Source organism: Scyliorhinus torazame, chromosome 2 (genome assembly GCF_047496885.1).
Source record: "Scyliorhinus torazame isolate Kashiwa2021f chromosome 2, sScyTor2.1, whole genome shotgun sequence".
Lineage (NCBI taxonomy): Eukaryota > Metazoa > Chordata > Chondrichthyes > Carcharhiniformes > Scyliorhinidae > Scyliorhinus > Scyliorhinus torazame.
The window spans coordinates 383,500,924-383,516,421 of record NC_092708.1 but is presented as its reverse complement, the minus strand read 5'-3'; the positions used below and the strand labels follow the sequence as shown (position 1 = coordinate 383,516,421).

The following is a 15,498-nucleotide window of genomic DNA, read 5'->3' as shown; positions in this document are numbered from 1 at the left end:
ACTGAAGCCATCAAAACAAATACAACATGTGACAAAACATCAAACTCAATAATGTCCCATCTATCCCAATATCCATCTTAGACTCACATTGACTTTAACGAACCGTTAGATATTCTGGTTTAAAAGTGTGGTAACTCAGGGCCGGATTTTCCAACCCTTCTCACTGGTAGGATATTCCAGTCCCGCTAAAGGTGACCACCACCCTTCCCTCCCCTTCCCGTGACGGGTGAACCTCGCAAAACGCTGCAGAGTTTGGCGGGACTGAAAGGTCACAAAGGTGTCACAAAGGTCTGACACTAACTAGCGATGATGTGGAGATGCTGGCGTTGGACTGGGGTGGGCACAGTAAGAAGTCTTACAACACCAGGTTAAAATCCAACAGGTTTGTTTCGAGTCACTAGCTTTCGGAGCTCAGCTCCTTCCTCAGCTGAATCCATTCGTCTGAGGAAGGAGCTGCGCTCCGAAAGCTCGTGACTCGAAACAAACCGGTTGGACTTTAACCTGGTGTTGTAAGACTTCTTACAAAGTAGCGAGAAACTACTCGAATTCAACAAAGTCATGTGATTGATTTGAACTTTTGTTGAATCCTTTTCTGCACGACAAAATCTTAATATTAAATCTAAATTTATCACCGACTCAAGCACTGATGACCACAGCTATTGGCCTCATAAAGTTCTGTTTCAAAATTAAATCAGTTACAAAAAAATACATAGATGTCGAGACGAGGTTGTCGATTTTGACCACTATACTCATACGCCTATGGCGCTCAGTTTCAAATTCTCGCTGGCTTTTCTTTGTGGTTACATGCTGTGTAAAGCAAAGGTACGACCGGGAGGTAAATTTGACTGTGGAGCAATCTTGGTGCTTTCTCCACATGCTGCTACCTGTAACTGTGCTGTTGGAGAGGAGCTGGCCAGCACTCTTTGCAAGCAAGGGTAGAAAATTAACTTTCTTCCACCACACAAATGAAACAAAATGTGGGGTTTTGCACAGCCAGGCTGCCATCCCACTCATTTCCGAATGTGTGACCTCAAGGATGCACTGGTATCCAAGCTCTTTGACAAGCTGAATTCCCAGTGCACTTCAACAGATGCGGGTAGCTTCACGCTCCATGCTCTCGGTGTCAGGCTGTCCGGTTGAGTCGTGGACGGGAGATTTCCCCGGAAGGTCGGAGAAAACTCAAAGGGGAGGCAGGAGCCTTTGAATCACCTGTTCTGTCAGCGATGAAGAAGTGCAGGGGTCAGAGGAAGGTGCGGAGGAGAAAATTACTTTGAAAGAAATTGGCCGCAAACTGATTAAAAGAGGTGACATTGACCTGGGGAGCAATAGCATGTGGACAGAAGGACAGGCCAGCAATTGAAAAGGAATTGCAAAACTGCACTCAAGAATGCGAACAGAAGATGCCATATTAAAGTATCATTTGTGTAATTGTTGTGATTGTAAATGCAGTGCTTCAAAAGAGAACAGCTCATAAAGCTTGAACAGTCATGTACAATTCGCGAACAGAGGCTTACAAATGTGTGTAATAAGGAGCACCCTTTAACAAACTTCTACCATAAGCATCGCACTCGTGATGCATTTTTTACCTTCTGTATAAAATGAGCAGCTCGTCATAAACTGCGACTTGTCCAACCTTTTCTGATCAAGGACCCGAGATATAACAACATCAACTTTGACACAGCAGGTCTTGTTGCATTTCTTAACATAATATGAAACCTGCAATGTTGTGCACAGGCAAGTATCTTTTGAAAAGCTCCAACAAAGTGCATGCGGAGGACTCATTTTAAACCTCGCTGCTCTTTTTCTTTAATTTTCCCCAATGTTCTTCTTTTTGTTCGCTGGGAAAGGTGCTCACCCCCCTGGATGGCCAGGGTTTTGATGGAGGAGCTAGCATGTTCTGTACTTTGGTTCAAACTGTGAACGCCACCAATGTCGTGAACTCAAAAAAGGTGCAAAAATAGGAGGGTGACTGGTGTCAGATGTTGGCTCTGTTACAGTGGGCCAGAGTTTTGTAACAATGCAATTTTTACACCTGCCAACTAAAGGTTCAACTCATCGTGCCCCCAAGAGAGGCCCACAAGCCTGAATGATTACAAAGGATCCTGGTTGCTCCAGGCCACTTTTAAGTAACTCTTAAAATTTGACGCAGATCATTACTAACTGGATAAAACTAATGGGTGCCCAAAGTGTGAGCTAATTTGGTTGATGCTGTTTAAATTTAACCTCCTGTTCAGTAGCCTGTTGGCCTACAGGCATGATAGAACCTCCAGTCACAAAACAGACATGACCGCGTTGGTACAAACAAGGTAACAGTTTAATTGGTTGAACCCAATGGTGCTCGCACCCCATGAGCGAATAAAACAACATTTCCAAACCCACCTATACTGCAACAGCTTTGCACCTGTATTTCACCTGACAATCTTTCATTGCACATTATCCCCAAGGAGAGGGAACACATCCCCATGAATTTATCACCAACAATGCCCTTACTCCTGTGTTTTCTGTTGACTTGAATGTCCACGTCAGTTCAGCATCAAGTGCCAGGAGAAATGAGAGGAAGGAGAGGGGAAACATAAAGAAAAAGAAAGAAAGAAAGGAGAGAAAGAAAGGAGAGAAAGAGAGAGTGAAAGAGGGAGAGAAAGAAAGAGAGAAGGAGAGACAAAGAGAGAGAGAGAGAGAGATAGAAAGAAAGAGAGAAAGAGCAGCACGGTAGCCTTGTGGATAGCACAATTGCTTCACAGCTCCAGGGTCCCAGGTTCGATTCCGGTTTGGGTCACTGTCTGTGCGGAGTCTGCACATCCTCCCCATGTGTGCGTGGGTTTCCTCCGGGTGCTCCGGTTTCCTCCCACAGTCCAAAGATGTGCAGGTTAGGTGGATTGGCCATGATAAATTGCCCTCAGTGTCCAAAACACCCCTTAGTGTTGGGTGGGGTTACTGGGTTATGGGGATAGGGTGGCGGTGTTGACCTTGGGTATGGTGCTCTTTCCAAGAGCCGGTGCAGACTCGATGGGCCGAATGGCCTCCTTCTGCACTGTAAATTCTATGATAAGAGAGCGAGAAAGATGGACAGAAAGAAAGAGAGAAATAGAGAAAGAGAGAGAGAGAGAGAGAGAGAGAAAGCGAAAGAAAGACAGAAAGAAAGAAAGAGAGAAGGAAGGAAGGGCTAACAAGGCAAAACTTAACACTATGAATGGTAGAACTCTGGAATGTACTGAATATCAGAGAGACCTTGCAGTGCATATTCACAGGTCCCTGAAGATGGCAGGGCAGGTAGACAAGGGAGCTGAGAAGGCATAAGGGATATTTGCCTTAATTAGCCGAGGTATTGAATACAAGAGGGCGGTTTTGCTGGAACTGTATAAATCGCTGGTTCGGCTACGACTGGAGTACTGCATGCAGCTCTGGCCTCCACATTATAGGAAGGGTGTGATTGCACTGGAGAGGGTGCAGAGGAGATTTCAGGATGCTGCCTGGGCTGGAGGGTCTGAGCTACGAGGAAAGACTGGATAGGCTGGGGCTGATTTCCTTCGAGCAGCGAAGGTTGAGGGGGGACCTGATGAAGGTGTATAAGATTATAAGGCGCATAGATGGGGTGGATAGAAATGCATTTTTTCCATTAGTAGCAGGGTCAATAACCAGGAGGTGTGGATTTAAGGTAAGAGGTAGAAGGCAGGAGAGTTGAAGGTAGAAAGTTGAGGAGAAACTGTTTCACTCAGAGGTGGGGAAGTGAGACTCTGGAACTCACTGTCTGAAAGGGTGAGTGTGTCAGAAACTCTCGAAACATGTTAGAAATATTTGGACATTCAGTTGCGCTGCCATAGCCTCCAAGGCTATGGGCCAAGCACTGGAAAATGGGATTAGCATAATCAGATATTTGATGAATGGCATGAATACGATGGGCCGAATGGCCTTCTTCTGTGCTATAAATGTCTACCAATCTATTAATATAGTAATGTAGTGTTTTTTACAGCATCTCAAAGTGCTTTACATCCAATGAAGCACTTCTGAAATATACTCACTGTTGTAAGGTAAGAAACACAGTGGCCAATTTGTACACAGCAAGCTCCCACATATAACAATATAATGACCAGATAATCTGGCTTTGTGATGTCGACTAAGGGACACTGGGGATAATTCCCTTACTTTTCTTCAAAACAGTGCCATGGGATTTATTTTTACACCCACCCGGTAGGTAAATGGAGCCTCGGTTCAGGCTCTCATCTGAATAATAGGATACAATAGAACATTACAGCGCTGTACAGGCCCTTCGGCCCTCGATGTTGCGACAGTGCAGCCCTGGAATACCAGTCTTGATATTTGTGCTCAAGTTCTTGGGTCGGAATTGAACCCAGAACCTTGTGACTCAGGGAGCGAGGATGCCGCCAACTTGCACTGATAGTCTGAAAAAAATGAGCTGTCCATTGGTTACCTCTGCAACACACTGAGTTTAAGGAACTTGCACTCCAAGCGACTGCTAACCTATCAGGAGATGGTAATGTCATACATCGAGATATACATAGAAAATAGAAGCAGGAGGAGACCATTTAGCCCTGCTCCGCTGTTCATTATGCTCATGGCTGCTCATCAATACCCTGATCCCACTTTCCCTTCACATCCCTTGATCCATTGAGCCCCAAGAGCTATATCTAATTCCTTCTTGAAATTACACAATGTTTTGGCCTCAACTACTTTCTGTGGTAGCGAATTCCACAGAATCACCACTCTCTGGGTGAAGAAATCTCTCCTCACCTCAGTCCTAAAAGGTTTATCCCTTATCCTCAAGCAATGACCCTACTTCTGGACTCCCCCACCATCGGGAACATTCTTTCTGAACCCACCCAGTGCCTGAACTACTAATCCAGAGGCCCTGACTAAAGCTCTTGGGGGACATGGGTTCAAATCCCACCATTATCATGAAAACCCAGGGAAGGAACTGTGATGTCCTCACCTGGCCTACAGGTGACTGTAAATCCATAGCAGTGGGGTTGACTCCGCCTGTCCTCTGAAAAGTACTGATGGACAATAAATGATGGCCTGGGCAATGATGCTCACGTCCCAGGGATGTTCCATTAGGTCGATGCCAGGTGGTCCATCCAGTTTCGCTCCCTGTGGACCTCTTTTTTGAAACAACTCACGTTGAATAGCTTTGCTCGGCTATTTCAGAGGGCAGCTGAGAATCAACCACATTGCTGTGGGTCTGGAGTCTTCTGCAGGCCAGACCCGGGAGGGGAGGTAGAGTTCCTTCCCAAAAAGGGAATTAGTGAACCCGATAGCTGTCACGGTCACCATCAGTGAGCCACTCCAGATTTTTTTATTAATTGAATTTAAATTTCACCAGCTGCCAAGGTGGGATTGGAACCTGGGCCCCCCATGGGCATTACCCTGGGCTCCGGGTCACTGGCATTACAACCACACCACCATCAGCCCCCTTTTTAAGTTGAGATGTCTGTACTCAGAATCGAATTCAAGTTGCCGAAAGGAAAGAACTTGTGTCGTCAGTCGGTAGCGCTGCCGGCTTTTCCCGCCAGATTTTTAAACAATCATGCTGGCGAAGCGCCCCTCCAGCAACCTTGGCTCCTGACAGAACGGGTGGCCCTTTTTAAAGTTCGCCCCAAAGAATATTTTTTTTAAAAAGGAGCCCCCCCCCCCCCCCCACCCCCACCCCCCACCCCCACCCCCCCCACCCCCCCCCCCCACCCCCACCACCCCCCCCCCCCCACCCCACCCCCCCCCCACCCCCCCCCCACCCCCCCCCCCACACCCCCCCCACCACCCCCCACCCACCCCACCCCCCACCACACCCCACCCACCACCCCCCACCCCCCCCACCCACCACCCCCCACCCCCCCCACCCACCCCCCCCACCCCCCCCACCACCACCCCCCTCCCCGCCACCACCCCCCACCCCCCACCCCCCCCCTCCCCGCCACCACCCCCCACCCCCCACCCCCCCCCCACACCCCCCACCCCCCCCCCACCACCCCCCACCCCCCACCCCCCCCCCCACACCCCCCACCCCCCACCCCCCCCCCACACCCCCCACCCCCCCCCCACACCCCCCACCCCCCCCCCACCCCCCCCCACCCCCCACCCCCACCCCCACCCCACCCCCACCCCCACCCCACCACCCCACCACCCCCCCCACCCCCACCGGCAGTGCCAGGTTACTGTCCGGGCTGGATTGTCTCCCCCATAGGGATTACATACCTGTGCTCCCTGGCGGATTCTGTGCGCCAGTGCCCCCTTTTGCAAAACCTGTTGTAACCTCACTGATGTGACGTCACGCCAGCAGCGTGGGCCGGGATGGGTGGGGGTTTCCCTCGGGGGGGTCCCTACAGCGGAGAGGTCAGCAGATGTAAAGATTGGGGTGGCCAACCTTTCGTGGCGGGAACCCCATTACGTTCATTAGCGGAGGGGGAAAATGACAGTCAGCTTGTCACAGTAAGGACTGCCCCGTGACACGCCAGCTTGTCCTGTGGTATCAACAGGGTGGTGGGGTGGGAGGCAGGGGAGATAGAGCGGCAGGACTGCCAGAGATCCATCATTTGGATGAGATGTCAACAAGCCGAGGCGCGAAGTGTCCTCTGAGGCAGTGGTAAGCGATTCCAGGGCACGATTTTGAAGATATTAGGGACATACACTTGCCGTCAGCCACGAGCTGGAAAGTGGATTTTGCCTCACCACCTCTTTTCCCACATTTAGACATATCAGACTGAATGACCCCTCCCTCCCCCCACCCATTTCCACGCCGATTTTCAATGTTTCTATGTTACTCTCTAAGCCCCTCTCCCTCGCTCCTTGTTTAAGATGCTCCTTGACCAAGCTTACCATCTCCTGCCCAACATGTCCTCATGTAGCTTGGTATAAAGTTTTTAACCGATGACGCTCTGCAAAGCTGCTGACGATGTTCTTCTACGTTAAAGGCACGATGTAACTACAACTTTCTGTTATTGCTCAGCTTCACGTGTTGGGGTGAAAATCTGTGGGAGCTTGCTGTGCACAATTCGGTTGCAGTGTTTCCTACAAACGTTTCAAAAGTATCTCAATGGCTATACAGCATGTCTGGGATAACCTGAGGTCATGCAAGGTGCTTTATAAATGCACGTCTCATTTATTATTGTAAAATCTGATTTTGACATTACAATGACAGCGTCTGAATACCGTAAAAATTGTCCCGTTTGCCCTGGAAAGAATAAAAGTGTTGACAATTGAAGGACGCGGTTACTTAACAGAGGTCACGCATATGTGGGTATCCTGAACTCGATTTAACCAGAGCTTAAAGTGTTTGTTTTGAAGAATAAAAGGGCCAGTGTCCTTATGAAGACTATGGGTGCGATCTACTGGTCGCGTCACTCCCGAAAGGCCGGTAGATGCCGGGAGATCCCTTTTCCGGGATAAGCTAGTCTCTCTAATAAACGCTCCCGAGGTGTTGGGATCTTACCCCTTCACCTCAGCGACCTCGGGCGAGCGCCGCTTAGTGTCGGGCCCCTCAAACGGGGACCAGATGGAGCGACACTCATGGGGGTCCACCACGAGATCGGAGGCCCCCAGGTGCTTGCCCTCTGGGCCCTGGCATTGCCTGTGCCATCTGGGCACCTTGGCACTGCCAACCTGGCGCGCAGGAAACGGGACTAAGTGCAACCTTGGCGGGGCGTTCCCTGCTGAGGCGCTGAATTGAAACAGTGTCCCGATAGATAGCGTGGCGTGTCCCGGTGCAGCTAGCACTGGGAAACACCCAGCTCAACGCGCCCGTCACAGGACTCTGCTCCAACTTGGTCAGATGGCGCCATATGAATGCACAATTAACTTTTCTGTTGCACTCTTAATGCAAAACCATTTTAAACACACACTTAACAGAATGATTTTAGTCTTTAATTAAATAGAATTAACCTTCCAGCCACATAACGGCCATGATAGAGGCATGTCCACAAGAGAGGTTTGGTTACCACTTCGCTGATGCACAATAGAAATGTACGCGTCTCCACGTGGTATGCCATCAAACAGAGTTAACACACTCTTGGCTGTGCTGATATTTCTCAAAATCTACCTCCCTCACCTTTCCTGTTACTCCTTAAGTGACTCGGTGTCAATTGTTGTCCGCTAACCCTCCCGTGGAGCTCTCTGGACATCTTTTTGACCGCGTTTGAGGCACAGGTTTCTGTTACTGCCACAGCTGAATGACTGACCGCTCTCGTGACGTGATTCCTTACACGGGCTTTTAATTACAGACTGCGCACGGGTCTTATTGCTGGCGAATGGTTTTTCCACCTGAATTGGGAAACTCAGAAACTCCCGTACCAGCCTCCCCGAACAGGTGCCGGAATGTGGCGACTAGGGGCTTTTCACAGTAACAGTACTTGTGACAATAAGCGATTGGCATTGTCAGAACTCTCCCTCCGCACTAAAATACTTCATTCAACAGCGTGCAATGGAAACGAGTTAATCTAACATTCCCTGCTGCATGACTGGAGTTCGATCTCGTAGTGGGACGGACAGTATTAAAGGGTCGTGGTACATTTCGCTTCTCCCGTCCAGTTAACAGCAAATATTCCAGTTTTACAGAAAATATTCCTCTATTAGTAGACCATAAATGTACTCCCCCCAGTGGTTCAGTTGGTGTAGTGCGCCGCTATGGGAGACAAGGAATTATTAATTTTGTTGTTAAGTGTGAAAACGGTGAGCCCAAAGTTGGGAATTGAAACAGGAATCCCGTGCTTCCACTTGCAACAATCACCACAAAATCCTGCATTTGTATGGCAACTTCAATGGAGCAAGACATCGCCAAGGTGATTCACTTTATTGGATGATTGGACAAAATTTAGCATGGTGCCTCGTAAGGCATTTTTTGGACAGGTGGCCAGAAGCGTTGGTCAGCATTAGGTGTTGAGCATGTAATCGGAGGGGAAGAGAGGGAATGCCAGGGCACTCTGCCCAAAGAATTCCTAAAGCAGCTCTGGAGGCACAACTTCCAACGGTGGAGTAATGAAGATCGTAGATGCGCGGGAGGCCCGAAGTAAGGAGCGCTGATAACTTATTCCCAACATTTAAGAAACATTTAAATGAGCGCTTGAAACGCCACAGCGTACAAGGCTATGGACCAAGTGCTGGAAAACAGGAGTAGAGTAATTAGGTGGCTTGATATTTGGCGCAGACACGACAGGGCAAACAGCCGCTTTTTGTGCTGTCAGGCTCGCTGACTCCATCCTGTGGGGCTAGAGGAGGTTACACGGACAGGGAGGGGCAACAACTTTGTTTGGAGCCTGCAGGCACACAGAGCCCACCTGTTCACCAACTTTACGGTGAGGCGTTTGGCCTAGTGAAGCGGCTCCAAAGAAAACAAGCCCGATCCACATGGAGGGGAAATGTAACTTTGAAATAAGAGGTAAAAATCTGAAGGGTGACATTTTAGCGCGACAAAACTGTCACAACTTTACCTCATAACTGGATTCAATCTGAAAGCACCGCAGTTTGGGGTTTTTGGAAACCAAGAACTTACACTCTGAGTGTTGTACTGCGAAAACATTGGTGCAGATTCTGATTCATTTTCAGCATCGGAAAAAACAAACGTCGGTGTTCACAGGCGGCACGGTAGCACAGCAGTTAGCACTGTTGCTTCACAGCTCCAGGGTCCCAGGTTTGATTCCCTGCTGGGTCACTGTCTGTGCGGAGTCTGCACGTTCTCCCCGTGTCTGCGTGGGTTTCCTCCGGGTGCTCCGGTTTCCTCCCACAAGTCCCGAAAGACGTGCTGTTCGGTGAATTGGACATTCTGAATTCTCCCTGTGTGTACCCGAACAGGCGCCGGAATGTGGCGACTAGGGGATTTCAACAGTAACTTCATTGCAGTGTTAATGTAAGCATACGTGTGACAACAATGAAGATGATTAGAAGGTGCTGCTACCTCTCCTGCTACATTCCAGCGTATTTTTGATTTGACAAATGGCGAGGCCCCATAGTGCTGGTGGGCAGAAACATTTCAGTCACCACTGCAGGGAGTGAAATTAAATGGCTGGAACCTGCTGCTCCTATTCACATCGACCTTGAGTGTTTCCAAATATTGCCCAAAAGCAATGTTTAAACAATAAAATGGAATTTCAGCTGCCACATCTGAGCAACGCACCATTCCATTCACGGCTACATTACATTAACTGCTGTGCTTTCAGTTTGAAACCAATTAGGGTCCTCGGTTCAATTCCCGGCTTGGATCACTGTCTGTGCGGAGACTGCATGTTCTCCCCGTGTCTGCGTGGGTTTCCTCCGGGTGCTCCGGTTTCCTCCCACAAGTCCTAAAAGACGTGCTGGTTAGGTAATTTGGACATTCTGAATTCTCCCTCCGTGTACCCGAACAGGCGCCGGAATGTGGTGACTAGAGGATTTTCACAATAACTTCATTGCAGTGTTAATGTAAGCCTACTTGTGACAATAATAAAGATTATTGTGAGGTAAAGTTAAGACAGTTTTGTGTGTGCTGAAATGTTACCCTCAGCTTTTTAAACTGACATTTCCAAGTTATATATCCTCTCTACTTTGATCGGGCTCATTTTTCCCTTCTTTGGAGCCATTTCTTAGGGCCAAACACCTCACCGTAACGTGTCTGCAGGCTCCAAACAATGTTGTTGTAATGAAATTGAACGATGCCAGTGCAATCCCGAGAACCACAGCTCACAACAGTTTCTCTCTTGGAGGATTGTGTGGTCACCTTTCAGTAATCTAACCAAGCTGTCATGTGGGGAATTCTGTATTCTATTGGGACTGTGACACTTCACCTCTCTTCAAATATAGTGTTACCTTTTGTGACTCAATTCCTTGATGAAATGTGGCATGATGGAAATATCCCAGTTGTCAAGAAATACTCTACACACGGGCCACTGCTTCCCAAATCGGATATCTTTGTCCAGCATTCCTCCTTTTATTTCCCACAGACATTAGCATGTGCCATTTTGTTTCCTGTATTTTCTTATTTATTCTTTTGCAGGGTGCAGTGGTTGCTGGCAAGTTCAGCGGTTGTTGCACACCCCTAATTGCCTTTGAGAAGGTGGCGGCATGCCTCCTTTAGAACCACTGCCATCCCTGTGGTGTAGGTACACCCACAGTGCTACTGGGGAGGGAGTTCCAGGTTTTTGATCCAGTGGCAGTGAAGGAACGGCGATACATTTCCAAATTGGATTGGTGTCTGACTTGGAGGGGAACTTACAGGTGGTGGTTGTCATGATATGCAGGTACACACACATAATGATATACAGACAAGCAGCTAATGGACACAGAGAACAGGACATGACCAATAAGCAGGCAGGACACTCAGGGGTGGGATTTGACGATAAAAGACACGAGGCACTCACACTCCGCCTCTTTCCACTGATGAACATCTAGAGGGTCAGTCAAGGGTGTTGTTACAATCTCACACCTCCACCACGTGGCTAAGAGCTAGTCTGGGTCAGTCAGACAGAGTAACCACAGTTAAGTTAGCAGAGAGTTGAACTCAGAGAGAACTGTGCTAACTGTGCTATTAGTTCAATAAACCTGATTGAACTAACTTCAAGGTCTGGAGTATCTTCCTGGTCTAAGCTGCATCAAGTTGCAGCCAGTGTTAGACCAGCGTACCAAACACGATAGTGGTGTTCCCATGTGTCTGCTGCTCTTGTCCTCTAGGTCATAGGGCCCCTTCAGTACCTTGACGTGGTGTTCATTCTTATCAATGAGGATGAACAGTGAATGATAACAGTTCATTATGGGATGAGGGTATATCAATAGAGCCTGAATTCCTTTTTTGGATTTGGATTATGATCAAGAGTGGGACGTTCTGCTGATTGTTTCTCTCCTCACTGAGGCAATGAGGTCAATTGTCAGGCCCCAGTCCACACGTTAGTATGAAGTCAACTCGCTCCCTGTTGGCTACATGGTGGAAACAACTTGCAGAGGGTATTTGCAAAGAGTCACTAGACTAACAGCCTCATTGAAAATGCCAATATCTCGACACTGGGGGCCTCTGTTCCTGGTCCTATACTTGGATATCCTTGCTGGCCCTCACTGTCTAAGTGCACACAGGGAGAATGGCCACTTGGAGGAAGCAGTAAATGGTCACCATCTGTTCAGATACTGGACAGTCTCAGCCACTGTCACCTGAGTTAGAAGGTTGTGAATCCAAGACCCAGTCCAGCGATCTGAGGGAAATATCTGGGCTGGCTGAGGGGGTGCTGCATTGTCGCATGGTGCTGAGTTTTGGATGAAACATTAAATTGAAGCTCCTTCGGTTTCTCAGGCGGATGTTAAAAATCCTGTGACAGAGGATTCCAGTCAATACTATCCCTTGACTAACATCACTAAGGGTAGTTATCATAAAATCTGATCGTTATCACATTGCTGCCTGTGTGATCTTGTTATGTCCAAACTGGCTGCCATTTCCCCACATTACAATAGTTACTGTACGTAATAAAAAGTATCTCCTTGGCCATAAGGAGCTTCGGGGCATCCTGAGGATGTAAAAAGCTCTACATAAAATGTTGGGTAAGGCCGCACTTGGAATATTGCGCACAATTCTGGTCGCCACACCATCAGAAGGATGTGGAGGCTTTGGAGAGGGTACAGAAGCGGTTTACTAGGATGTTGCCTGGTCTGGGGGGAATGTTAGTTATGCGGAGAGGCTGAATAGACTTGGACTGTTTTCATTAGAATAATGGAGGTTGAGGGGTGACCTGATAGAGACCTACAAGATTATGAGGGGCATGGATAGAGTGGATGGGCAGGCACTCTTTCCCAGGGTGGAGGGGGTCAGTCACTCGGGGCATCGGTTTAAGGTCCGTGGCGCAAAGTTTAGAGGAGATGTGCGAGGCAGGTTTTTTTACACAGAAGGTGGTGAATGCCTGGAAGACGCTGCCAGAGGAGGTTGTGGGAGCAGATACATTAACGGCGTTCAAAAGGTATCTCGACAAATTCATGCAGAGGATGGTTATAGAGAGGTACGGCAGTAGGAAGTGCTGAGGGTTTTGGCAAAGGTTGGTATTATGACAGGTACAGGCTTGGAGGGCCAAAGGGCCTGTTCCTGCGCTGTATTGTTCTTTGTTAAATGGAAGTCCTCCTTCACGAATTTGGACTGAAATCAGTGAAACCACCACCGGCTGATTCAGAGCTAATTCATAGATTCCTTACAGTGCAGAAGGAGGCTATTTGGCCCATCGAGTATACACCGGCCCTCCAAAAGACCACCTGACCTGAGCCCAATTCTCCCCCCTCTCCCTGTAACCCCACCTAACCTTTGGACACTGAGGGCAATTTAGCATGGCCAATCCACCTAACGTGCGCATCTTTGGACTGTGGGAGGAAACCGGAGCACCCGGAGGAAACCCACGCAGACACGGGGAGAGAGTGCAAACTCCACACAGTCATCCAAGTCCGGAATTGAACCCCGGACCTTGATACTGTGAGGCAGCGGTGCTAACCACTGTGCCACCATGCCAGCAATAGTTCTACTCATTAAACCATGGCCAACATGCCCATTGCATGATTGTGGGACATTGCAGTTACCAAAGAGATAAAGACCTGTGCTAATACTAACAGTGAATTGTAGGTTAACCTGGAAAGTAAGAATGATGACAATGAATCCTTTTCTCGTCATCCCCGCCACTAGCCTTTACAAACTGCTTATGCTTGATTTTCCCCATGGCAAAGATCCAGTTAGATATAAAGCTTCATTGTCAGGTTTGCTTTACTTTGTTTCGTTTTCAGCAGAATACGTACAAGTAGCTGACAATTCTTTCACTCTCGATTCTCTCCTCTATCCTTCAGAAGCCCTTATTGATTGGAGTACGTTACAATGGATGTGGTAGCCTTCTGATTCGTCAACCAAAGACTCATTCTTCAGATGTCAGCCTAGATAGGAAGTGTCATCTCACTATTCAATAGTAGACTGGGTAGCAAAGACTGACCTTAATCTTTCCCAATGTCCTCATACGGATACTTGATGGTGTCAGCCTTGGCACGCTTAGTAGAAGCCATGCCTCAGTCAGAAACCCCAGAGTTCTGGAGCATTGAATCTAAGTTGACACTTCAATGTGGTACCGAGGGAGTACAGCACTGCCAGAAGACAAACTTTTAGACATGAACTGAGGCTACTGCAAAATATTCCAACTAAATTTTTCAAAGAGTAGAAAGGAAGTTCACTCAGTGAACAGGCCAGCACTTATCCCCAAACAGGCATGGCTTAAAGGGATAGCTGGCCATTGACCTGTGTACTGCATGTGGAACCCTGCTATGTGCAAAAAGCTGGCATTTCCCTTTATTACAGCAGGGACTGTGCTACAAAAGTACTTTATTCGCTGTGAAACACTTTGCAATGTCCAAAGGTCAAGTTGCTGTACAAAAGCAGGTCCCTTTGGTGGAATTCTCTGATAACGGGGCTATGTCCCCATGCACGCGGGAAAACCGGACTTGCCTGGAGAAAGCCCAGAGTGAATCTCCGTTTTGAAGGGGGCGAGCAAGGCCCCGGAGTAGACCTCGCAGCTCCGGCTGCCGATACGAGGCCCTGCACGTGCACACAGTGGCGGCCTAGGGCGGTGGCCCCGTGCAACATGGCGGACCCACACAGCGGGCCCGCCCCGATAATATAGCCCCCCCCTCCAGATCGTGCGCACCCGCCAATTGGTGGCCCCTGATCGCGAGCCTGGCCGTCCTGGAGGCCCCCTCACCCCGGTGTCGGATTCCCCCCGGTCCCCATCAGGACGGGCGCGGACTGAGTCTGCAGCCGCCACTCTGCGCTCCCGCCGGGTGGAACCATGAGTGAACCACGCCGGCGGGAACTCAGCCAGTTGTCGGTGGAGAATCGCCGCAGGCGCCTCTTTCAATGGCTCCCGACCGGCGCTGCGTTGACTGCGCATGATTGGCGGCAATTCTCCGGTCCCCGGTGAATCACGGGAAGGCGTCGGACCCGATCGCGGGTCTGACGCCTCATTCTCCGCCCCTGTGCCGAGCCCGATTGCGGAGTGGAGGCTCGGAGAATCCCGGCCCTTGTTTCTTTCTCCACTTGAGGTAAAGGGGAGGTAGACGATAAGGTAGGCTTTTCTTCCACTATGAATTTGTGGTTACGGTAAACAACTGAAGCTATGAAGACTCTGCAAATATGTATGTGCAGGCCAGGGACTTGGTACTAACTGGTAAACCCAGCAATTTTACCCTCCCAGGGCAGGCGCCAGACTCAGATGCATGGGAGTGGAAATGTTGTGATACAGTATCGCAGCCATACACATGCTGTCTTCAAGCCAAACTTCCACTGGCAAAGATGGACCTCAGGCTTTAAGCATTTTTCCAAAATGCATCAGCAAAATCAGGTTTAGAAGTGATCCTCGTTTTCCCAGACTCTGACAGGTGCGAGCCAGAGCTCCTGGCGAGATGCTCTCTGAAATGTTCGAGCACAACAGCATTGACACAACGCTAAATTTTGAGGTCTATGAATCACACAAGACAAAAGCGAGTTGCAGATGCATCAGGAACTTTGACACGAATGCATCG

The 15,498-nt window shown here is 49.0% G+C and overlaps 1 protein-coding gene across 1 annotated transcript in view; it reads right to left on the bottom strand.

Moving 5' to 3' along the window:
- Positions 1-15,498, bottom strand: part of nrxn3a (neurexin 3a) — a 2,368,971-nt gene that overhangs the window by 1,459,941 nt on the left and 893,532 nt on the right. The gene's annotated exons all lie outside the window — the stretch shown is intronic.